Source organism: Pteronotus mesoamericanus, unplaced genomic scaffold (assembly GCF_021234165.1).
Source record: "Pteronotus mesoamericanus isolate MK-2021 breed Mesoamerican mustached bat unplaced genomic scaffold, CSHL_Meso_final scaffold_125, whole genome shotgun sequence".
Taxonomy (NCBI): Eukaryota; Metazoa; Chordata; class Mammalia; order Chiroptera; family Mormoopidae; genus Pteronotus; species Pteronotus mesoamericanus.
Window position 1 is genome coordinate 8,143,280 of NW_026555304.1, and position 24,809 is coordinate 8,168,088.

Below are 24,809 nucleotides of genomic sequence, written 5' to 3' on the forward strand. Positions count from 1 at the left end.
GAGTTGTTTCTTTTATAATCAACTAGTATCAGTAAGGAAAGCACTTTCCTGAGTTGTGAGTCATGTTAGCAAATGATGAAATTTGAAAAGGGGGTTGTGGAACCCCACAAACTTATAATTGGTTGGTCAGTACAAATGACAGCCTAGCACTCAGACTGGTATCTGAGGTGGCAGTCTTATGGGGCTGAGCCCTTTACCTGCAGGGTCTGTACTAACTCCAGGACACACAGTTGGCATAAAAGAGTTGGGAAAGACACCATGCATTTGGTGTCAGAGTGTAAGGTTCCCACAGATTTTCTCGGCTTGTAAAAGGGTGAGTGGACAGGTGGGGCACTTCTCAAGGAACTTGAGTGTAGACATGACCTGCATGACTCCTATATGTCAGACTCTCCACTCCTCCATGGGTCCTCGTCTCACCTTCTTTATTGTGTAGCCCAGAATCCCTCAACCTGGAATATGTACACAGGTCATTTGTATGTCTTGTAAAAATGGAGGTTTTGATCCAGAAGGTCAGGGATAGAGTCAGAAACTGCATTTCTACAAGCTGCTTGGAGATATCACTTCAAGTAATGAGGTTCTGGTCCATCAGCCTCACAGATGTTAATATAAATCTCAGCTGCAGATTCCTCTTGCCTCCTTCCTAGCCTGCAATTTATACAGAACATTTTAGCTAGTGCCCTTCTGCGCCAGCACCTCACAGAGGCAAAACAATGCTGTATGTAAAAACAATGCACTTGAAGTTATTTTCATCAATGAGAACAATCTTGATCTATGTACTAATAAAACTGGGTGGACCGTGTGGGTTTTTCGCACAGTGCGAGCAATGGACAAGATTTCCATGGTATGTGGAGCAGAGATGGAGCACTGCATAGGCAATGGTTTGGGATCAGGGAAAGAGGGAGTCGGGTGATGACAGACAGTCCCAAATGAGGCCAGCCATGAAAAGCTTCATGGGGGAAATGGGTGCAGAGTTGGTAGGGAGACTAGTGGAGCAGAGCCAGGGACCCAGGTTTTAGTATGTGCTCTGTCACATGGGCTGAGATGCTGGAGGATGCTCCCAGATAATTCTGCAAGTCTCCAGTTCTCATCAGTCAAAGGTGGATACTGATACCTGCCCAGCAGCCTTAGAAGGGTACCTGAGTGGAGAAAAAAGTTTCTACAATGAAAGTTTTTAGAAGGATTATCACAAGAATAATGAAAGCACCAATATCAGGGGTGAGTCCAATGGGAGGCTGAGGTCTCAGCTCCAGGTAGAGCATGGCTGGCACCCACTGTAACTTGCCCACTACTGTGTCTACAGAATCTGCATGCACTCCAAGGTTGTTCTTGAATAGGTAAAGAATATATTACTGCAGAAATGCTTGTTTGGTGAAGACCTACTAAAGCAGAGGGAAAAATACTTGCCCTTGGAGTGACATCTGGATGGAATGCTCATGTGTATTCACAAGCACATTTTGAAATCTGGAAATTAACTAGGAAACTGAATGCAGAGCCAGCGTCCAGTACACAGATGCTGAAAATCCCTGCTTTATCATTTTATTTTATTTTATTTTATCTTTTATCTTATCACTGCTGCAAGCTTTTGAAAATGACATTCTGCCATATTTGAAAGCATGATCAAAGAAAAGTTATTTGCAGACAACAAAGAAAAACAATGAAGCTTCATGAAGTGTTCTTTGAGAAGCAATTTGATGATAGTGGTTGCACTGATTTATGTGACAGCTGGGATTTAGTGTGGGATGATGCACAAATGCCTCATGTGATGGCCCAAAGGTGCCAAGGTTTCAGAGGCAGCCTAGGGGTGAGGTTGACACTTCTGGTTGCTGTGAAGTGTTGGGAAGGAGGGGCCTTCTACTGAGCACAATGCAGTCTGGACTGGGGAAAGTTGATGCTCATGCTCTTCTGTTGATTTCCTTCATGTCTCAGTGACAGATTCTGTTTCTTCATACTGGTCACAACTGCATTCTGGTCCCATAGGCTCTTCTGAGCCTTGTCCACCAAGAAGTTGTATGTCGGTTATTTCTCTTTGGACCTGGAGAACTTTGCAACTGCTGTGGGAGTGACCTTTGTGGTTAATGAGGCTGGGTTAGAAATGGTGACACAGCATCTGCCAGGGTCTCTCTTGACACTTGTGCCTTCGGAGCCCTGAGCCATCATGTTGCAGTGGGACCTGGATCTTTCTTCATTGAAGCAGCAGTCCTAGATGGCAATGTGGAGTTGCGATGCACCGACCCCCAAGCGTAATTGAACCATTGGAATTTTGTTCCCCACCCCCAGCTAGGAGGGTTGTGTGTATTGTTGTCATAATTGTTCTTTTATTTAAGGATATAACACACAAAGGTGTTGGGGACCATATTGTGTGGTATTGGAAACTGTACCCTTGTGCAAGTGAGGCCTTGAAAGAAGCCTGGAAGTCTTGACCAGAATGCTGAGAATGCAGGAGGCAGGCATGATCCAATGTTAGCACCAATGGCTCCCGTGGGAAATCAGGCCTGAAGAATGCATTGTGCCCTTTGAAGCTTGCTTTGCTTTGTATAGCTCTTCTAATATAACCCAGATATTTAAGCTCCAAACAGAAGGAGTAAATTCCTGAATTCAGGAGCCATGCCTTAACAACTGTCTGGTATCAGCATGTCTAACAGACCCTGACTTGAGGCAAATCTCTGCTGTTCCTTCAATTGTTATCTATGAACCATATCTGTTTTCTGTAACTATAGCCTTTAGGCATTGACTGATAAGCTTTGCATGCATGCTATATACCCCTGCACTTACCGATTCCAATAAAAGCCACTTCAGGGAAGGGTTCGGGGCATTCTCCACTAGAAGGAATCACCACCCCCTTTCCTGCCAGACACATTGTGTCTGGGACAACTCATTTCCTCATCTGCAACCAGGAGAACTCCACGGGACTGGGTTCCCCTCACAAAGGATGCTATAAGAAACAGTTGTATGGATCACCAGTTACTTTTGTATTGTCTCTGAGCACACTATCTGTTATAAAGGCCTTCTTGTGCTTGATAAAGCCATAGAATCACTTTGGAGGATTTTTTAAAACACTCTGATGGGCTCTTCTCCAAGGATTTCAGATTTGGTAGTTGTAGGATGAACTTTCCTTTCTAAAGAGTTCCCAGGTGATGCTGATGCTGTTGGTCAAAGGATCTTACTTAAGATGTTTCAGAACTTAGAGTCAGGAAAAGCTTTGCTGCCTTCTTGGGTCTGGCTCACTCTCTCCTTGTTAACAGTGGGAACTTGAACCTGTATTTGTCTTTTCCCTCTTCCTGTCAGGAGCTAAATGTGTGGTTCAACTCTCTCATCTATGACCCCAAATTCATGGCCACTTGCAATCTCAGAATATGATCTTATTTGGGAATAGGGTCTTTGCAGGTGTACTTAGTTAAGGATCTTCTTATAAGAAGAGGAGAGGACACAGAGACACATGTTCACAGAGTAGAAGCCATGCCAAGACAGGCAAAGATTGAAGTGATACAGGAACAAACCAAAGAATGCCTGGAGCCACCAGAAACTGAAAAGAAGCCTCCCCAGAGCCATTGGAAGGAGCATGGCCCTTCTGATACCATGTTTCAGACTTTTGGCCCCCAAAGCTGGGAGAGAATAAGTCTCTGTTGTTTTAAGTCAGTCAGTTTGCAAACTTTCTCATTCTCTCTCTCTCTCTCTCTCTCTCAACTTTACACATGTGCATATACACACTTTCATTATATGCTTTTGGAACCATTTCAGGGTAAGTCAAAGACAGCATGTGACTTCACTCTTAAATATTTTTGCATTTTTAAAGAATGATGGAGACATATTAGAAGGGAACAATGCCAAATCTGAAATGATTGAACATCAGAATTATTAATAATAATAATGGATTATAATTTACTGATGTGGAGAAATGCTTACTAAGGAATACTATGGGAAGAATGATGGAGTGAGGACATTATCCATGGTGCTCAAACAAGGGTGTGAGTGTTCAATGAGTTACTTACTAATTACTCAGGACAAAGTGATGGCTTTACAGAACAGAAATCTGGTAGAAACCACCTTCACCAAGTGATCAAAGTTAACATCACCAGACTTGGAACAAAGTGATACTACAAGTCTCCTTAAAAAGAAAAATATCTTCTTTAAGAGTACTCCTTCTAAAACCTTATTATGAGAAAACATCAGACAAACCCAAATGGGAGGCATTCTACAAAATAACTGTAAATTAAAAATCACAAGATCATGAAACACTAAGGCTGAGGAACTGTTCCAGATTAATAGAGACCAAAGGGACTTGAAACCTAAAGCATTGTGTAATCCTGGATTTGATCACAGACCAGAAAAAAAAAAAAGGTCATGAAGGATATTATTGGGACAATTGATAACTTAAATCTTTATTACTTTAAAATTTTAATTGTAATATGTGTTTTTCTATTGTTTCATTATTTTAATATATTTTTAATATTTATTATAAAAATTTGAAAATTATGATACTTTTAAAGGCTGAGTTGTTTTCCCCTCACCTCAAATCCATATGTTGGAGTCCTAACCCACAGGACCTCACAATGGGACTATATTTAGAGATGAGGTCTTTAAAGAGGTAATTAAGGTAAAGTGAAGTCATTAGGGTGGCCTTAATTTAATCTAACTGGTGTTATAAGAGAGGAGATTAGGGCACAGACACACAGAGGGCAGACTGTGTGAGAACACAGAGAGAGGATGGGCCATCTGCACAACAGAAAGGCCTCAGGAGAAACCAGCCCTGCTGATACCTTGATCTTGGATTTCCAGTTCCCAAACTGGAGAAATTAATTTCTGTTCTTTAAACTGCCCTCTCTGTGGCATTTTGATATGGGAGCCTGAGCAGACTAGTGGAGATTTCTACAGAACTTGTGAAAATGTACATAGACTTTAATAATAAATCAAGTTCCTGTGTTTACCACTCAAATTAAGAATTAGAACATGTTCAGTAATCTAGAAAGCTTGTTGCCCCACCTCCTCCAGGAAAAACAGCTATACCAACTTTTATTCTCCATCTGCAAATGTAGTGTGAAAAAATTGCTTAGCTTTGAAGTCTGAGTAGCAAATACAAAACTACCTGGATAATAAAAACTCAATATTGTCAGTGTTAGATAAAGGTTTTCTAGAACAGATAAGCCGTAGAGAATTTCTGGGAAGTAATCTGGCTTTGGTTTTGGTAAAGGTGAAGAGACAGCCTTGGAAAAAAGGGGTCTTACCCCATTTTGGATATCGTCAGGGCTAAATTTTAGGCCAGGACCTGGGAATCTTGTAAAAATATGGGCAGAGGAATGGATTGCTCTGAATTTCACTTTTCAGAGCTTACTATAGCTTACATCCACCCAGCTCTTAGGCATGCATCAAACAAAACACTTTGTGGGGTAGAATGAAAGTGCTGAGACAGACATAGAGGGAATATAAAAAATGTTATCTCATGGTCAAAACGAATAAAATATAAATAAGAATGTGCATCAATCTCACCTGATGGGATTCTCCAGTTAGAAAGATAATAAAATAGCAACAAGAAGTTTGGCAATGATTACTTTCTCTGGGTCATGCTGATCCAATCTGAATTGGTTGCTTTCTATGTTTGGGGCTCTGCTGTTGTCCAGGGTGTCCTTTCCCATCATCTTGGGGATTTCCTTATGCATTGCTATACCTCTGGCTTCCTGCCTCTCATGTCTTTCCTCATGGTTGACACTCTCATTCTGGTTGAGCATATTCTTCAGTTGGTTCTGGAGGAAAGGTGCATGGCACCTGTGTCTCAAAATATCCTATACTTAATTTGGTGGATAGTTTTCTGGATATAGAAGTCCAAGATGTCATTTTTATACAGTTTTGAGGGCATGGTCCCATTGTCTTCTAGCTACTGATAAATCTGGTGTCATTCTGATTCATATCTTGTATGAGTGATCTGTCTTCTCTTCCCAAAAGGTTGTAGAATCTTTTCTTTGCCCCTGGTTTGTGAAATTTCACAATGCAGTGTTCTGATGTAGGACTATTTTCATTCATTGTGCTAGGTATCTTTTATCTGGAAATACATGTTCTTCTGTGAAAGACAGTTTTAAAATTTAGGAACAAAATTCAATGTAGTTTAAGATGTTGTTTTGAGAGTAAACTGGTATTTTTTTTTAAAGATATTTTAAAATCCTCACCTGAGGATATGTTTATTGATATTAGAGAGAGGCTAAGGGGGAGAGAGAGCATGAGAGAAACATCAATGTGAGAGAAATATTGATTAGTTGCCTCCCATATGCGCCCTGACCAGATATTGGACCTGCAGCCTAGGTATATGCCCTGACTGGGGATCGAACTTGCAACATTTTGGAGTACAGGATGATGTTCTAAACACCAGAGCCACCTGGCCAAGGCTGGTATTTTATTTTTATATTTTATTCCCTTTTTATCTGTGTAGTATTGTTGCCATCTTATAACTATTTTTCAGATTATAAAAGTAACACCTGTTTGTTATGAAAATTGAAGCATAGAACAGCCCTCCATGCTACAGTTTTGGTTTTCTTTCTATTACAACATTTTTCTGCTGTCACCCTCATCTTGGGCAAAGACTTTTCTGGTGTTCTGCATGAATCCCTGAATTCATGAAAAAAAAAACAGATAAAATGCACTCTCCACATGTATGGTGTCTTTTAGGAGTCAGAATACAGGACAGGTACCACAGTGAAAAAACATCTCATGAGCTGGCTCGTTTGTCTTGTCACTGCACCAGACTCTGAACGTTGGCCCTTCTGATGTCTGGAACTCTGATGAACTTCTGGCCTGTACAAAGCTCTATAATGGTGACAGGTCTGCAGAGAACACAGGTACTCAGGCCTCCTGACTGCTCCATATCTGGAAAATGAAACACTTTATTCTTTTTTCTGCCCTGTACACCCCAACACAAGGTAGCCATGAGGCAGTTCTTGCTAAGGATTTATCAGTTCCCAACACACAATCATTTTAAAGCTTCCTCTAGGGATTGTGTCACCAGAGGAGGCGACACTTGCAAAATAGTAAAAAGTTTAATGCATATATATTATAAATTTTTTTCTCTTGAAAATTAAGATTTGTTTTTAGTATGTATGCCCACTCAGTATGTAGTTACTGATCTGAATTTGGAGATCTTGAAGGGCCCATCTTCCAGCAAGTTCTGTAGAGTGGAGTGCCCTAGGCTGGGAACTGTGACCTGCACCTCCATCCCCAGCCTGGGGGTGGAGGTGGGTCCAGGGAGGAGAAACTCTTATGGGTCAAAGTGGTGCTTTCTGAACTATAAGTGGAGGTGGAAGAAGGCAGTGTTTTTGTGGATATGCATAGACCAAGTGTGATGTGTCTAAATCCAAGCGTGATGTGTTTTTTGTTAAACTATGGGGGAAATCACATTTGGCTCACTGTTTAAACATTTCCTTCTTCTGTGTTGAACTTTCTTTTAGCAACTTGTCAGATGCACCCTATGGATTTATTAGCTTGTTACGGGACATGCCCCAGAGGAGCCTGACGGAGACTTGGCAAGGGGAAGATGGGCAGCATCTTAAGTGGCTGAGCCTGCTCTGGGTGACCAAGGAGGTTACCACCAGCTCTGGGCTGGATACCAGGCACCCAAAAGAAGACAGAATCTACCAAAGGGGGTCTCAGTTGCATTGTACTGTCAGGTGAATGGTCCTGGAAAGTCATTGGTAAGAACAAAGTTGTCACTCAGGGGAGGGACTGCTGGTCATTTCAGCAGCTTCCTTGTTTGGGTTGTATTAGAAAATTTGAAGTATTCTGTAGGTATTATCTGGGTCCCACTGTAAACATGGTCTTTCTTCTGCTGGGAACATCCCAGTCTCATTGGCAGCAGAACTGAAAATCACTTTCTCAGACCCACGCCACCCCTTAGTGTGGTCAGATGATCAGGCATGGGTTCTATGGAGACATGCCAAATAAATGAATGTCCTGCCTATTGTGGGCCCAATAAGGGCAGGTGGGGCTGAAATGCAGCCTGCTCTGCTTGCTGATGTGAACAAAATGGGGGTTATGCAATATACTTGACAAGCTCAGGGGGACCACATGGCAGACTTGACAAGCTCCGTGACTGAAAGTATCCACATAGGATGGTATGATCACAAATTCTTAACTGGTTGTCGCAGGTAGTCATGCTCCAGGCCTATAGTTTTCTTAGCAAAGGTGAGTCTTTACTAAAGTGAGCCCTGTCGTTTTTATGCACCTAGGATAACATACCTTTGAAATGTCAGAGTAATTTTCTTTTCCAGACCCCTTGAAGGCACAACCTCTGGCACCAGAGCACAAGACCACAAGACTCCTCATTATTTTGTTGCCTGTGTACCATCTTTGTGTGCTGGCAATGTTAAATGTTAACTGTCCTGTATCCACCAATGTAAAAGAAGTGCATTTCTCTCCATTTTGTTCTTTTTCTCATCTTAAAGTTTTCCCTGCTTTGCTTTCTCCAACCATGTTAATCTCCCACCAGGGGATTTCATGTAATCTTCCTTAGGTCATCTTTGATTCTAAATGCATAAAAAGAACTGCAAGACTGCAAAATCATCCTCTGGAGCATTTTCTCATTATGTTGAGATCTTGCTTCTGAGCATGTCCTAAAAAATTTGGCTCGAATAAACTCATAAACTTTTTCTATTAGTTTGGACATTCTTTTGTTGACACTGGGCTGTGGGCCCTAGAATGGGAGCCCAGGTTGAGCGGTAGCTTTTACTAGTTTACCTTTCCAGGAGGGAGTATCCCTTCCTAATTCATACAAAGGTCCTTTGTGAACTAGTGAGGCCCCGTGAGAACAGGATCAGGGCAGTGGAGTGGTGGGGGGCCTGCCCTGCATTGGTCTCCACTGTGTGGACAGCCAAGAGATGCTAAGGGCTGTGGTGCAGCAAAAGGTATATCTGGTCTCTGTCCTTAGTGCTGGGAGCAGTGTTCCTAAAACCCTGGGGTTTCCTAAGTGATAGTTTCCTGAGTGTCTTTTTATTCATAAAGAACCCCTTTCTATCCTGAGTATATGTCAATGAAGTGACTCTGGATGGGCTTGGGCACCAGGAAAACTAAGTTGGGACTTTTAGCCCAACTGCTGATCTCTGGGGCAGGGGGAGGGACTGGGAGGTGGGCTATAAAAAGTCTTGAACAAGATCAGAGAGCCTCCAGGTTGATAAACACATCTGGGTGGTGTGCCCCAACTCCACAGGGACAGATGGGCCTGTGCTGGGGCTCCATCTGGACCTTACCATATGTACCTTTTTATCTGGATATTCCTGAGTCATATCCTTTATAATAAATTTATAAATTACGGTAAAATGTTTTTCTCTATTTACCAGTTTACCAGCTCTCTGAGCCATTCTAGCAAATTTTCAAACCTGAGGAGGGGATCCCTGAATTTATGGCTAGTTGGTCAAAAGTACAAGTGGCTGTTGGGACTTGCAAATAGTTTTGGAAGTGGGGGCAGTCTCATGGCAATAAGCTCTTAACCTGAGGGATCTGATACAAGCTCTGGGGAGATGGTGTCCAAGCGACAGAAGTGCTGGAACCCAGCTGGTATTGAATCAGAGAGGACTGCACCTAGGGGAGGGGTGCAGTGTGGGCGGGACAGTACCATGAGGCACCTGCCGGGGACAACTCTGAATACAAGGGGTAGGCTGAATATAAGGTGTTGGCTGCTCTTGCTCACTGTGTACAGCTGCAGGGTAATCCCGTCTCTGAGGCTGTGGGAGTTAGAAATGTATACTGACAGAGTTGTCAGAGTTTAGAAAAGTAATCTGTATGATAAATCACCTCTGGCAGGCACTGGATAGCACCTCAAATCAAACATAGTAACATTTTGTGCAATGAAGCATATGAATATTCATACCAAATGAGAAGAATAAAGAATATAAAAAACACCTCAAGTCAGGCTTTGGTGCCTCAAACTCAGCCAAGCATTTGGCTTGGAGAGTGGTCTGGATTTCAGAACTGCTGGTGAGAACTGTAGACTTCTGTCAGCTGAGGGAGCCCCCTAGGCAGATGGAGGCTGTATCTCCCCCAGGACAAGGCTGACCAGCTGAATCGGGGCAGGGGGCCAAGTGCAGAGCATAGCTGGAGCTGAAGGTGGGCATACCCAGCAGGAGTATGTTAACAACCTGTATATTTTCGTGAATTTTGTAGACACAGCCATCAAGCAATTTGACTTCATGTCATTGAAATGTGGTTTTTTTTTGTTTCATTTGTTTTATTCTCACATGTCTCCATAAAACAAACTTGCCTTGAACCCAAAGAGAAATCATGTGTGACGTGAGGCTCTTCAGGGAACAGGTGCCTCTGTTGTATAATATTTCAGAGCATTTATTAGTGACACTTCCTTGATTGATGACCATCACTGTTTGTAAGGGCTTTTATTTACCATCTGAGATATTCATAATGCACGCAGAGCCATAGCCAGAAAATGTAGGTATGTATATTCAGAATTTCTTGTACTAGAATGATGTGAATTCAGTTCATTTAGGAAGAGCAAAAATTTTATATTCCTGGCCAAAATGTGTAAACTGTAAACAGTTTTATTTTATGAATGTGACACGTGAAAAAAATTATTGTTCTGGGCAAGACAGGACTGAGTAACTTGTCACTGGTGCTATATTACTATAACTATTTATGTTTGGACCTTTTTGTTTATAGAGTGGTATTCTATTAATGACTCAAGTACATGAGAGTACAGACAAACTAAGAAATGTCAGTGAGTAGAAAAGGGCAATCAGAGTTCCTGAGCCAGTTTTGTAGCATCTCAGCTTGCAAACTACTGTTAAGGTGATAACCTCTGGATACACTCACTGCAATATCTGATGGCAATTAATATTTTAAGTGACAAGGCTCTCAAATAAGCTGTGACTCTGTCTTCAAACTAATTATGAAATTTGTTGTAACCACAAAGCCTGGAAGGTCTGCACATGGACGAGAATTTTTCAGAACTTGAATGAAAGAGGTAAGGAGGCTGACACCTTTTAAAGACTCCAATGCTAGGCCGTACCAATGCTTATCTCTTGAAGATCTCTGTGAAGTGAGAATTAATCATCCTATTTTCCAGAGATGCAGAAATGTGGTTCAGGTAGTTTAAATGTTTGTTGGTTTCTCTTCCTTAAAATTACACTTTTCTTTTTCTATCTGTACAGAGTCTTCCTCCTATAATAAACATTCAGGTTAGTCCCTGGGCTGGGATTGTTTCAAGGAAGTGCCATGGCCTCATCCCGGACCCATCTCTTTTTCATATCTGCCCCAGAAAAGATTTGAAAATTGGGCAGAAGCTTCATGAAACCTAAGACTTAAAGCCATTTGAGCTATAGGATCCCCAGGTAATGGCCCTTTCCCCGCTTCCAGACTGTCAGCTCATCCTCAAGACAGCCTCTGGGAGACACAACCTCATGCCCAGACTATGTTCCTTTTAAAATTTAAATTAAAATACACTTTTGTTATATTTTTCCTATTATAAATGTGGTATATGTACATTAAAAAATTACAAAAAAGCAGATAAGCAAGAAAGAATAAAATCAACTTTAATCATAGATAAGTACTGATATTGATAATACTTTGGTGTTTATGTATGTACTGCTGCTTTCTCTCTCTCTGTCCCCCTCCCTTTCATCTTGCTCTCATTCTTCATGTACATATAATAATCATAATGGACTTGTTTAAATAGAGTAACCATGAGTGAGCTTCTTTCAAATCTTCTTTCAAACTATACCCTCTTGGATGCAGTGGATCACATGTCCACACCTAAGGAAAAAAGGATGTTTCTGGAAGCCTTTTCTAACCAAATGTCCCTGTTCACTGTCCAGGATGAACAGCAGCAGCCATCACACAGCTGAGAGGTGGTGACCAGGGAGTTCTGGTTCCTTCCAGCCTTTTTTCCAGCATGTTATCTGTTGTATGGTGTGGGCCACCACACATGACTTGTTGTGACTTCAGCTCAGCAAGTTGGCTTCCATGGAGTCATCATGACCGGTGATGGTCCTGGATGAATTGGAGTGGCAGAAATCTAGTCCAGAGAGTTTCTTCGGATTCCATGGTCAGAGTCCAGGAGATTGAGAAAACCTAAAAGACTTGCCTTTTCTCTGCAGCTTCTGCCTACTGGAGGATGTCATCGAGAGGCTATGACAGTTGGTGGACCCTGCTCCTCCTGCTCTCTCCTTGTTCTTGGAAGGTGCACTCTGCACACCATTCCCACAGTGGGAGCTATTCTAAGGATGCAGCCTTGAGAGAGTAAGGTGGCATTGAGTCCAGCAGGATAGTATACATGACTGAACCCCAATTAAGGCCTGTATATAAACTTTGAAGATTCTGGTAGATGATGTGGAGTTCTACTTGTCTACCCACTGCCCAAGACAAGCTTTGTAAGTAAGTTTACTTACTTATTAAAACTGCCACCTACCAACTTGGACTGGTCTGCATCTTTCTTTGGTCTCTCCTTGGGGCCAGTTTTCAAACCAAGACCACCCTATGAGCACCTCCACTCATTCCTGCCTGGGCTTCTTCCTGAACTACAGGTGAAAGCACTATGCTCTGGCTTAAACACATGGGACACTTCCCTTTAGGGAGGAGGTTTTAAGTCTCTTAGCACAGCAGTCCCCAAATTTTTGGCACCAGGGACTAGTTTCGTGAGAGACATTTTTTCCCATGGTCCGGAGGGGGAACAGACGACTTTATGGCCTGCCACCAGATGCAGCTTAATTGTCACTGGCGACTCACTGACGAGTTTTGAAATGAGTCTGCAAGCAATTAATTTATTATGGTCTCTGTGCAATCAAACCTGTCTGCTAATGATAACCTGTATTTGCAGCCACTCCCCAGCACGAACATCACTTCACCTCAGATCATCAGGCATTAGATTCCTATAAGGAGCATGCAACCTAGATCCCTCGTATGTGCAGTTCATAATAGGGTTCACACCCCTATGAGAATCAAATGCCCCTGCTAACCTGACAGGAGGAGGAGCTCAAGTAGCAATGTGAGCAACGGGGTGCAGCTATAAATACAGATGAAGCTATACTCACCTGCCACTCAGCTCCTGCTGTGCTGCTCAGTTCCTAACAGGCCATGGACAGGTACCAGTCCATGGCCTGGGGGTTGGGGACCCTTGTCTTATCATGTGTTCCAGAAGCTTATTGCTGACCTACGTTGGCTAAAGAGTTGTGTTCACTCCAGCCTCACATACCCCCTACAAATGGTCCTCTGTGCTGGCTCACACTGAGCACTTGGCCCAGGATGTTTTCTTCACTTTACTTATGAATTTGACAAACTGACTGCCAAGAGTTTAATTTACAAAAGAAAAATGAAGCACCTTTTCTTAGAACTCTTAAATTGGTACTCAAATCATTCTTATTTGCAAAAGTATCTTTGTTTATTTTCTTCTCTTTAACTGCTAAACACTCCTTCTTAGGGAACAAATTCTTTACCTACAGCTTTATCCTAATCTGAGCATTATTTCCATATCATTGTCATCAGCTTCATGAAATGGCATCATTTTCATGATTTCCAGTATTAACTATTAATGGACATTATATTTACATTACATCATTGGAAGCCTAAAACCCTGCCCATCAGGAAGAGACGAGTGTGTAAAGACAAATACTGTGTGATTTCACTTATATGAAATTAAAAAAAAGAGAGAAAATGAATGAACAAAACAGAAACAGACCCATAGACACATAAAACAAGCTGATGGTTGGCACAAAAGGGAGGGGGTGGAAGTTGGGTAAAAGAAAAGGGTTTTAGCATCCAAAGAAGATAAGTAGTACAATTAAATTCATATATTCACATGATACCTGTATCTCAAGCTACTTTACAGACGAAATCACTCTCTACAACTTCCTGGAAAGCAATGAAACATACTTAAAAAAAACAGTCGAGTGTGTCTCCAGTAGACAGCATATTATTGGATCTTATTTTCTATACAGTCTGACAAGCTCTATCTCTTGATTAGATTTACTTAATCCCTACTTTTTTTTAAAAAAAAATAAACTTTTATTTTGGAATAATTTTAGATTAACAGATAAGTTATAAAAAATAATACACAGAGTTCTATGCACTCTTCATTCCATGTCTTCTAATTTTAGCGTTATATTACCATGATATATTTGTCAAAACTAAGAAACCAGTATTGGCACATTGCTCTTAACTACACCCCAGTCTTTATTTAGCTTTCTTCAGTTTTTATGCTGTCTTTTTTTATGTTCAAGAATTCAGGGAGAATCAAAATGGTGGAGGAGTGAGTGGAAGTCACACTGACCTCCTCCCAGGACCAATCTGGAATTACAATTACATTGTTGAGAAACCACCCGAAACAAACAACAGAATAATGAGAGAGAAGCCTTTTAACCTCTGACAGACAGAAGAATCAGCTTTAGCACAACCTGACTGGTAAAGAGTACAGTAGAGACTTAGGAAGGCAGGTGGGGTGCCCACGGGCGGCAGCACCAGAAGGATATTGAAACATCCAGTTGGATCCCCCTGAGAAGAGTGGGGTCTAAACCATAAATGGGGATCTCCAGCCTACCAGGGCACCAGAGCCCCAAAAGTACACAGATAACAGCCACCTGTGAAAAGTGGCAGGGTTGCTCTCGGCCAGAGATGGGCAGCTGGAGATGCAAAGAACCGTTTAAAGGGCCAGTGCATAAATTCTTGTTTGCAGCCACTTACCTGGTCTCTAGCAGAGGCGAGGGCAGAGTGGGCCTGGAGAGAGACTGGAGAAGGTGGCTTAGGGGAGACAACTGAGAAAGTAGCCAACGGGATCCTGATGCTGACTCATCCCCCATACGGCAGCAGCCATAGTGCTCAGGCAGACTACTTCCCTGAGCAGCAGCAGTAGTGTGAGAGGACCTAATAGCCCCGCCCCCAGGAGGCTCTGCCTAGGCCCGGTTGTGCTAAAACCTGACTGCTGAGTACAGAGTGGCAGCCACAGATAGTAGATCCCTGGCTAAAGGGGACACAGAGTGGTCTAGAGACACTGGAGAAGAGATTGGAGACAGAGACTTTGGGGAGAGAGTGGAGAGAGTAGCCGGTGGGATCCTGGTGCTGATTCCTCCCCCATATTGCAGCAGCCATCTGACTCAGGCAGACCACTCCCCTGAGTGACAGCAGCTTGAGAAGATCACATTACATTTAATCATCACTTATTCTTAGTCTACTGGTTTATGACAGTTTCCCAAGATTTTTTTGTTTTTCATGATCTTGAAAGTTTTGAGGATTATTAATCAAGTATTTTTCAGAATGTTCTTTAATTTGGGTTCTATTTGCTTTTAATGTTTTTAGTAAGATAGTTGACTTTACGTCTGCCATTTGATCTTTTGCTTCCTACATGTCTCATAGCTTTTTGTTTCACTGTTCGTTCCTTACTGCTTTGTTTTGCATTAGGTGAATATTTGCTAGTGTAACATTTTAAGTCCTATAATGACTTTTTCCACTGCTATTTTTAATTTTTTTTAAATATTTAGTGGTCGTTCTAGGGCTTAAAATACATACCTTAATTGATCAGAATTTACTTCACATTATACTAACTTAACTTCAGTGAGATTTAGAAATGTTACTACCATGTAATTCCATTCTCTCTCTCCACTTGAATACCATTATCATTTACACATGATATCAATGGGTGTACAAATCGAACAGCACTTTGTTATAATTAGTCCTGTATAAATTATTGTGTTTTTTTTTAACACTGCAGAGAGATGAAAGGAGAGGAAGTACATAGTGATAGTTTGCAATATTAGCCTTCTTATTATTCACTTCTGGTTTTCTTCATTTGTTCCTGTGGATTCAAGTTGCCAATTGGTGACATTGCCTTTCTCCAGTATAGCTTCACTCTCACCACTTCCCTATGTCAGACCACATACCTATGCTTTCTTTAAAGGCTAACAATGCAAACATATTGTTTTATACAGTTGTTTTAAATCACTTAAGAAAGCAAAAGAATCTGCTTATACTGTCTTTTATAATTATGTGATTACCTTTACTGGTGCTTTTTTTAGTGTGTGTGGTTTTGAATTAATTTTGGGGGTCACTTGCTTTCAGCCTGAAGAACTTCCTTTAGAATATATTATAAATCATACCTGATAGCAATAAGTACTCTCAGTTTTTGTTTATCTGGGAATATCTTTATTTTGTCCTCATTTTTAAAAAAACATGTTTGCAGAATATAAGATTCTTTGTTGACAGTATTTTTCTTCAGTACTTTGTCCATGTCACTCCACTGCCTTCTGGCCTCCATTGTTTCTGGTGAGAAATTATTAATCTTATTGGAGTTTTCTTGTTTGCCATAGTTGTTTTTCTCTTGTTCCTTTCTGTATTTTCTCTTTGTGTTTGGGTTGTGCCTAATTCTTTTTACATTTGTCTTCCATGCCATTTATTGGACTTCTTGGACTTGCAAATTAATTTTTTAAATCAAATTTGGGGAGTTTTCAAATATTTCTTCAAATATTTTTTTCATCTTGGCTACCTCTTGTCTCTTTTTAGCATTCCCATTATACAAATGTTGATGTGCTTAATGATGCCCCACATTTCTTTGAGGCTTTGCTCATTTTTCTTTCTTTTAGGATTGTGCAACCTATATAGGTCTATCTTCAAGCCCACAGGTTATTTATTTTGCCCAGCTTAAAATTACTGTGGAGGTATCTGATGAGATTTCCATATATAATAATATATAAAGAATATATGTTTAAATTGAGTTGAAATTCACATAACATAAAATTAACCATATTTCAGTGAACAATTCAGTGGCCTTTAGTACATTCACAATGTTGTGTAACCACCTCCTCTGTATAGTTTTCAATCATGCCCATCAACCCTTAAAATAAACCCTGTAACTATTAAACCATTAAGCAGTTGTTTCCCATTAACCACCTCCCACCAGACCTTTGGTGCAACCACTGATCATTATTCTGTCTGTATATATTTTACTTAAAAAGATAACATAATATGTGAACTTTTATGTTTGGTTTCTTTTACTTAGCTAATGTTTTTGAGGTTCTTCCACAATGTAGCATGTAGTAGTACTTTATTCCTTTCTATAGCCAAAAAAAAAAAAGAAAAAATATATATGTGTATATATGTGTATATATACACTCCACTGCCCCCCTGCCAAGTTGTTTATCCATTCATTCACTGGTGGATATTTAGGTTGTTTTTGTCTTTTGTCTATGGTGAGTAGTACTGCTACAAACATATGTGTATATATTGGTTTGAGTATCTGTTTTCAGTTGTTTTATTTGTATATCTAGGACTGGAATTGCTTGATTTGGTTAATTATGCTTTTCAACTCTAGAATTTCTACTTGGTTCTTTTATATACTTTCTAATTTTTAAGTGGTATTTTCTATTTGATGAGATAATTGTCATCATACTGTTGCCAAACCAATGTGTGGTTTGGTTGCCCGTTACCCCCAGTATGCAAATTCCTGAGGCAGAAGTTGGTGAGAAAGGAAAGAGGTCTTTATTCGAATGCTGTGCAATCTGAGAGAAGGGCACACTCTTGTCTCAAAGCCCATCCCCTCCAGGAAACCTAGAGGAAACCCCAGCCACCCTTTGCCAAACCAAAACCAAGGGCAACCTCCACAGTTCCTTCTCCCATTCAAAGTACTGACCCTTGGGAGTTGCAGGAAGCCTCTGAGTGGTCATCCAGGCAGCTCAGCTTTTCTACCAGCCATGGTCAGGCCTCAGGCTCCCTCCTCCAAAACCACATGTGAGGCCAGTGTTGCCATTGGCCACATGGCTTCCAGGGCCAGAAGGTCCCCTAAACCGACTGGCCAGTAGGTTCAGGAGGTGGGTAGGCACATATCTTTCTTCTCCTGGGCTTATATTAGTTCCCCATCTGCAGCAGTCTAGGTGCTTTCCCAACCTAAACTTGCTGTCTGAGAGGGTCTGCCCGCTGCCTACCTCCCACCTCCCCCACAACAAATCTCTTCTTTCCCCCAGGCTAGACTGACAGGTTTCTTCAATACAGCACCTCCTTCTGCCACCATTCTGACCTCTATGGCACATGGCCTGCATTCTCCTGGTTCCACCCCCAATCAGGTACCAGAAGGATGTAGGAGGGCTTTTCCCCATGTCCAGTCATCTTACTAGCTTTCCACATGTTTACTGCAAGACTTCTTCTTGATGCCCTCTTGCCCAGAGATGGAGGTTATGCTGTCAGGAACAGGGCACCCCAGGGGTGGAGTGTTCTCAAGGCAGGAGCGTGGTTCGGAGGACATTGCAGTTCTGCCCACTGCCTTGGGTGGTTTGCAATTTCCTCTGTGGCCCCTCCTGTTCTCCATGGTCTGGCCAGGCTGTTGGTGTCAATATCTTTCTTCAATTTCTTTTTTAAAACATCCTTTATTTGATAAGACTTTTAGATCTGACATTACAGAAATCATTCCCATTCACCCTCCGGCTCCTGAATTACCTTCCATTTTGGTGGAGAATAACATGACTCAAATCCTGATCTTAATAAACATATAAGCTGCTGAAGCAAAGGTTTTTTTTTTCTTTTTTAAAGATTTTGAAAGTGCAGAGCTGAATTTTGAGCATATTAGCTTGGAAGATGGTAGGAAGAAAAGCTGATGCAATCATCTAGACATGATGAGAAAGACAGGACTGGAGAGCCAAGGCAAGGTTAGGGCTAGAGAAAACTTTGGAAATCAAGGAAAGGATGAGCTCACACAGGAAATATATGTGTACAGATCTTAGACAAAAGACAGACAAGGGCACAAAGTGGATACATGAGTTGGCAGAAACTCTACCACCAACAAAATATATATATACATTACCTTAACCTATTTCACAGTAGTTCTCCTCACTGATCAATACTTTTTAAAATCACATTCTCTTCTGCTTTACCAATTAAATCTTCTCCCATAAAACTTTCCCAGGTATTTTTTAAATTTCCAGAGTTCGTATCATTACAAAACATTTCTCTTCCCATATCCAAGATCAAACCCAGATAAAGTCAGTTTCTCCCTGCTTTTCCTGCCTTCTGATTCTCCTCTCCTCAAAGCAAGTGGAGGCCAACCAGTAAAAATCCTGGGGAGCCTTGATGACCCCACCATTTGAGGTAGTTGTTAATTGTTCTCAGAATATAAAATCTAGACAATAAAATAAGTTGGTACATTGTTAGGACATTAGAATCTCCTGTATAAACCTCCTATATCCTAGTATCATGCCAGAATTTGAAATTTATACTGTTCAGCACGTGCTCAAAAACCATCTAGTCCATGCTTGTGGGAGAATCCTCAGGTTAGGGTGGAGAAGAAAATGTAATTTTTTTGGGGGGGCACAACCAGTCATTTATATTACCAAACTTATGATACCTAAACCTGATTCTATCACTGACTTTTTAAGTATACATTTGAAAAGCCCCTCATCCTTGCCTGTTCTTCCATGCCACCACACTACCAACAACACATATGGCAAAGGGCTCTCTGAGTAGGCACTTTGGGGTCTGAATCTTAGCTCTGCCAATATTAAACTGTGGATTTGGGCAAGTTACCCTCTCTGAACCTGCTTACCCATCTATAAAATGGAGATGATCCCGTATGACTTTTGTAATACCTTATAAATCTCACAAATAACCTTGCAGGTAAAAAGCCTAGAATGTAGGCACTTTACAATATTAGCTTTTTCTAGTTCCTCATTATTAAAAGTAGACTATCACAGCTTAAAATCTCATAATAAATCTACTTTTGTAAATTTGAGATTATGTATTAAGCAAGAAAATATAAATCTGCAATTCTGAAAACAATAAGCAAAGTAACTGTTCTTTTTTTTTTTATTCTCCCTGAGGACACTTTTTTAATTGTTTTTAGAAAAGAGAGGAAGGGATGGAGACAGAGAGAGAGAAACATCGATTGGTTGCCTTCTCCTGTGCATCCTGACCAGGGATAGAACCCACACCTGGGTATGTGCCCTGCTAGAGAATTGAACCAGCGACCTTTCAGTCTATGAGATGATGCTACAATCCACTGAGCAACACCAGACAGGGCAGTAACTGTGTTCTTAAACTGTGGGATGACCATAAGTGATTAAGTTAGGAATTAGTTGAATGGGCCATGGACATGTTGGTTGGGGGCTTTGAAACAGGAAAATTTTGGAAGGCAGTAGACTGCAAAGTGGTCTAAGAGACTCACAGCCCAAACCAAGAGTCTACCTACCCCATAGCCACTTTGTTCCCTGAGATAAAAGATGAAAAAGATAATGAGTACCTAGACCCAGCTCTCTGTCACACAAGAAAAAATCTCTTCCTGGGCTCTGCTCAGGCTGGGCCAGCATGGATGACATAAGAAGTTCCATTTATTGACCTCTAAATCTAATAAAACTGATAATTGCACAAGTGTTTTAAGAGGACTTTGATCTTGTTCTCACTGCTTTGCTCATTGAAATCAGCTCACTTTTGTTTCTGTAGTCTCCATATCTGTTATCTGAGATGCTGAGAGGATTTCACATACTTGTTTCCATCACAGCCTCCCAGCATTTGTGATCTTCAGGGGATGCAGATGGAAAAAGCCAGAAAGACCCAGAAGCTTTTCCACAGTTTAGAGAGGGGGTCCTATGGGATCCAATGCCAGATTCAGTCCAGGTTGAGAAAAATGAGTTCCTCTCCATGATTGTCGGGCAGTGGGTCATAGAAGCCTAGCTGCTCCACCAAATGGCCTCCCTGAGACACTTGTGAGCAGGAAGATGCTGCAGAAAGACCAACTGGTACAGGAACCTAGGGCAAGATGGATGGTTCAATGGCCTCCATGGTTGGCCTTGCAGAGAAGAGTAGTGAGCTAGATCATGGTGTAGCCAGCGTGTGCCAGGACCCTGAGCCAGTAGCGGCTCCTCAGAGCATCCCGCCACCAGCAAGGATCAGCTTTACTGTCTCTGGAGGGGTGGAGGATGGATGTGCAGGTTCAACACTGTGAGACTGTGCGGTCACAGCACCCTGAGCCAAGACTCTTTAATTATTTAATTATGGTTTTCTTCAGTTTTTTGTCTGTTTTTCTATCTTCATGGAGGACATGCTCATTGATTTTAGGAAGAGGGGAAAGGAGGGAGAGAGAGGGAGAGAAACATTGATGTGAGAGAGAAGCATGGACAGGTTGTCTCTTGTACGTGCTCTGACTGGGGACCTCTCATATTCTCCCCAGCCAGGACTGAACCTAGAACCTAGGCATGTTCTGTCCCCAACCTGTGACCTTTCAGATTACTGGAGGACACTCTAACCAAGAGAGCCATACCAGTCAGGGCTTCTTTAGTTCTTTGAATAAATTTTATTAACTCATTATGGTTGCCATAACAAAGTACTGCAAACTGGATGGTCTAAACAATAGAAATTCATTTTACCATAGTGCTAGGTGCTAGAAGTCTGAGATCAAGATATCAGCAGTGTTGGTTTCTTCTTAGTTCCATGAGAGAAGGATCTGTTCCAGGCCTATCTCTTTGACTTGCAGATAGCCATCTTTTCCCTATGACCTCACATGTTGTCCCTCTGTGAATTCCTGTGTCCTAATTTCCTTTTCTTATAAGGACACCAGTCATTCTGGATTAGACCACTATAGGACTTCATTTTACTTTAATCATCTCTGTAAAAATTCTGTCTCCAAATATGGTCGCAGACTGAGATATTAGGCATTGAAACTTTAATGTGATTTTGTTTGCGGGGGTGGGGCACAATTCATTCCATAAAAGTATTTATAATGGCTGCTTTGAGGTCTTTGTCTGCTAAAACCAAAATCTACTTGCCTCAAAAGTAATTCTGTTACTTGCTTTTTTGTCTGTGTATAGGTCCCATTTTTCTTTCTTTCTTTTTTTTTTTTTTTTATGTTCCATAATTTTTGTTGAAAACTGGACATTTCAGATAACATATTCCAGCAACTCTGGATACTGATCCCAACCCCTGGCCCCAAGCTTGTTCTTGTCAGATTGCTTATTTGTATGGTGACTTGGCTGGATGAGTTCAGTGCAGTGCTTTCCTTTGCTGTGTGCATCTTTTTATATCGCTACTCAGAGGTGCAGCCTTGGGAATGCTCACAGGTGGCAATGGTTTTAGCTGGGTTCTTGTTGTCTCCTTCTGTGATCTTACTTTTAAGCATCTGGCTGATCTTCCTTTGTTGATATTTCTAGCTATCAACTGTTTGCCCCCACTCTGGAATGCTATATTATTTTCAACAGCACCCTGGGGCATAAATTGCTCCACAGTCTAATCCACTGAAAGTTGCACATCTTTGTAATCTTTATGGCCAGTCTTTAGAGCTTGTTCAGACCCAGGATGGTTCTCATGTCTCTTTCTGTGATTCCCTTTGTTAAACTTCTAGCTTGTGTATTGTTTCATTCATTGCTATCACAGAGGTCCCTGTCTCCTCTTAATTGCTTATCACCAAATCCCCTTCTCTCTCTCTTTTTTAACAATGCCTTTATGCTTGAACTTCCCCATCACTTTCTAAATAAAAATCTGTCCCCTTAAGTATCATCACAGACTCCTCCATCCATATGGCATGCTTCTGCTCCACAATGACACTCTGTGCCACTCTTCTGGAACCTTTGACTAGAATGGTACTCTGCTTCTCTCAGAGTGACACCCTGCTGTGTGATCAGGCATAAAACATGAGTGGCAGCCCCTGGTTTACTTGGCTTTCTTCTTCTAGTGTAGAAGTTTTGCCCTATATGGGTAAGGGGTGAGGGTGATTGGGACTTGGAATCCCTAGCCTGCCACCCTGCAGGGGAGCTACCGCCTTAGAAGTGAGGGGGAGACTCAGACTTCTTGGCTGTGCTTTCCTGGAATAGAGTTTCTGCAACACCGCTGGGGCATGAAAATGCTGGCAGTCTTCCTCTCCCAGGAGGATACAGTGTTCCCTGACTGGGAAGAAGGTGGAGAAGAGGGAGACCCATCCTCTTGGCCTCAGCACCCAGCTAGCTGCACTACTCACACTGAGTTGAGGGAGGGGTAGAAGTATTCTATGACTCAAAAGGAACAGACTATAACTCTTCTTGCTAAGATTTAGTACATTCTCTTGAATAAATATTTTTCCACTTGCTATATGCCTTTAGAACTATTTCTGGAAATTTCAAATGATTGAACTTTTGTTTTTGTTAATATATAATTTTCTCTAATGCTGACCTAAGAAACATCCAAACCTGTAGAGAATTTTTATAAGGGCTTATTTGAGCCAAGATATGCTGGGGAGCAAAATCTCAAATGTGCCCATGAATAACAGCTTTGAAGCTTCTTTTATGCATTTGAAATTAAAGAGAGGTGGTAAGGAAAATTGAAGAATGCAAGGTAGGGATTGGATTACAGGGTGATTAACAAGATTATGTGCTTTCCTGAGGGTTACTACCCACTTTGAGGGGTATTACTTCTGGTATTTCAAAGATGTGTTAACCTAGATGCATAAGAACAGAGGACAGGGTAGGCTTAAAACTTTTTACTAAAGAAATTATAAGCCTGGGGCATGAATACCCACCATGATCTGCCCAGTTGAGAATTTATGCATGAGGTTACTTTCCACTGAACCCCTTTTTCTTATCCACACTAGTTATGGCTCTTTCACTAAGGTAGGGGGTCCACGGAGCTCCTCACACTTTCCAGAAGTTTCTTTATCTCACTTATTTTAAATACTCTCATGCTGGGTAGAAATTCCTTTTTCAAAAATTATTTTTTTCAATCTTCACCTGAGTACATGTTTATTGATTTTGGAGAGAGAGGAAGTGAGGGGTGAGAGAGAGATTGGTATGAGAGAGAGGCATTGATCTGTTACTTCTCATATGTGCCCCAACAAAGGATTGAACCCACAACCTTTTGATGTATGGGACAATGCTCCAACCAACTGAGCCGCCTATCCAGGGCAGAAGTCTCTTTTGATTACCACTTTCCCTTGTTAGAAGTAACTCTTTAATTATTTAGTGAGCAAACTTCCAAACCTTTGTTCTGTTCATATACACAAATCTTTGTAGACATAGAAACATTTATAGTTGTACCTAATGTGTTCATTTACTTATTTTATAAATGAAGTCATGTTATATACTGTTATTCAAGAGCTAAGTTTGTTAATACAGAATGCATTAATATTAAATGCAGAAGTTCTGATTGTTTTTCTTTGCTGCATGGTCTCACATAGTGTGTTTGACTCTGTTTTGACTGGTCCTTATTGAGGAAAGTTAAAGTGTTTCCAATTTTTCAGGAATACACACAGTGCTGTGCTGGGAATCTGCTATGCACCTTTGTTTCCCTCCCAACTGCAAGTATTTTCTAGCACACAAGCCTGTAAGAGGACCTCAGAATGTGACTGTATTTGAAGGCAGGGTTTTTAAAAACATAATTAAGTTAAAATGAGGTGGACCCTATTTCCATATGACTGGTGTCCTTATAAGAAGAGTAGATTAGGACACAGACACACCCAGAGGGATGACCCTGTGAGGACACAGGAGACAGCCATCTACACGCCAAGGAGAGAGGCCTCAGAAGAAACCAATCCTGGTGACACCTGGGTCTTCAAGTTTCAGTCTCCAGAAATAAGAGACTGAAACTTTGTTGTTTTAGCCACCCAGTCTGTGGTACTTTGTTACGGCAGCTGGAGCAAATTAATATACCCCTTAATGCTGCTGCTTGGAGAGGATGGATATCACATGGCCTGGTCCAATGTCTATGGGGCTAGGATGTGTTCTGAATACTTCCTGTTTACCCTGTTGCTGAAGAAGAGAGCATGAGATGGCCAAACACACAATGCCCAACACTAGACAGGTGAGGTGGACAGCACTTTGTTAGTCACATGTACCCCCAACCTCGGAAAGGACCGTGTGCGGGTGGCATCGGATGTGGGGTGAGCCAATAGAGCTGTG

General features: G+C 41.4%; 1 pseudogene; it reads right to left on the minus strand.

The window, feature by feature from the left end:
* Positions 1–20,368: 20,368 nt before the first annotated feature.
* On the minus strand, positions 20,369–20,767 carry LOC129082297 (28S ribosomal protein S16, mitochondrial-like; annotated as a pseudogene).
* Between the last annotated feature and the right edge of the window lie 4,042 nt (positions 20,768–24,809).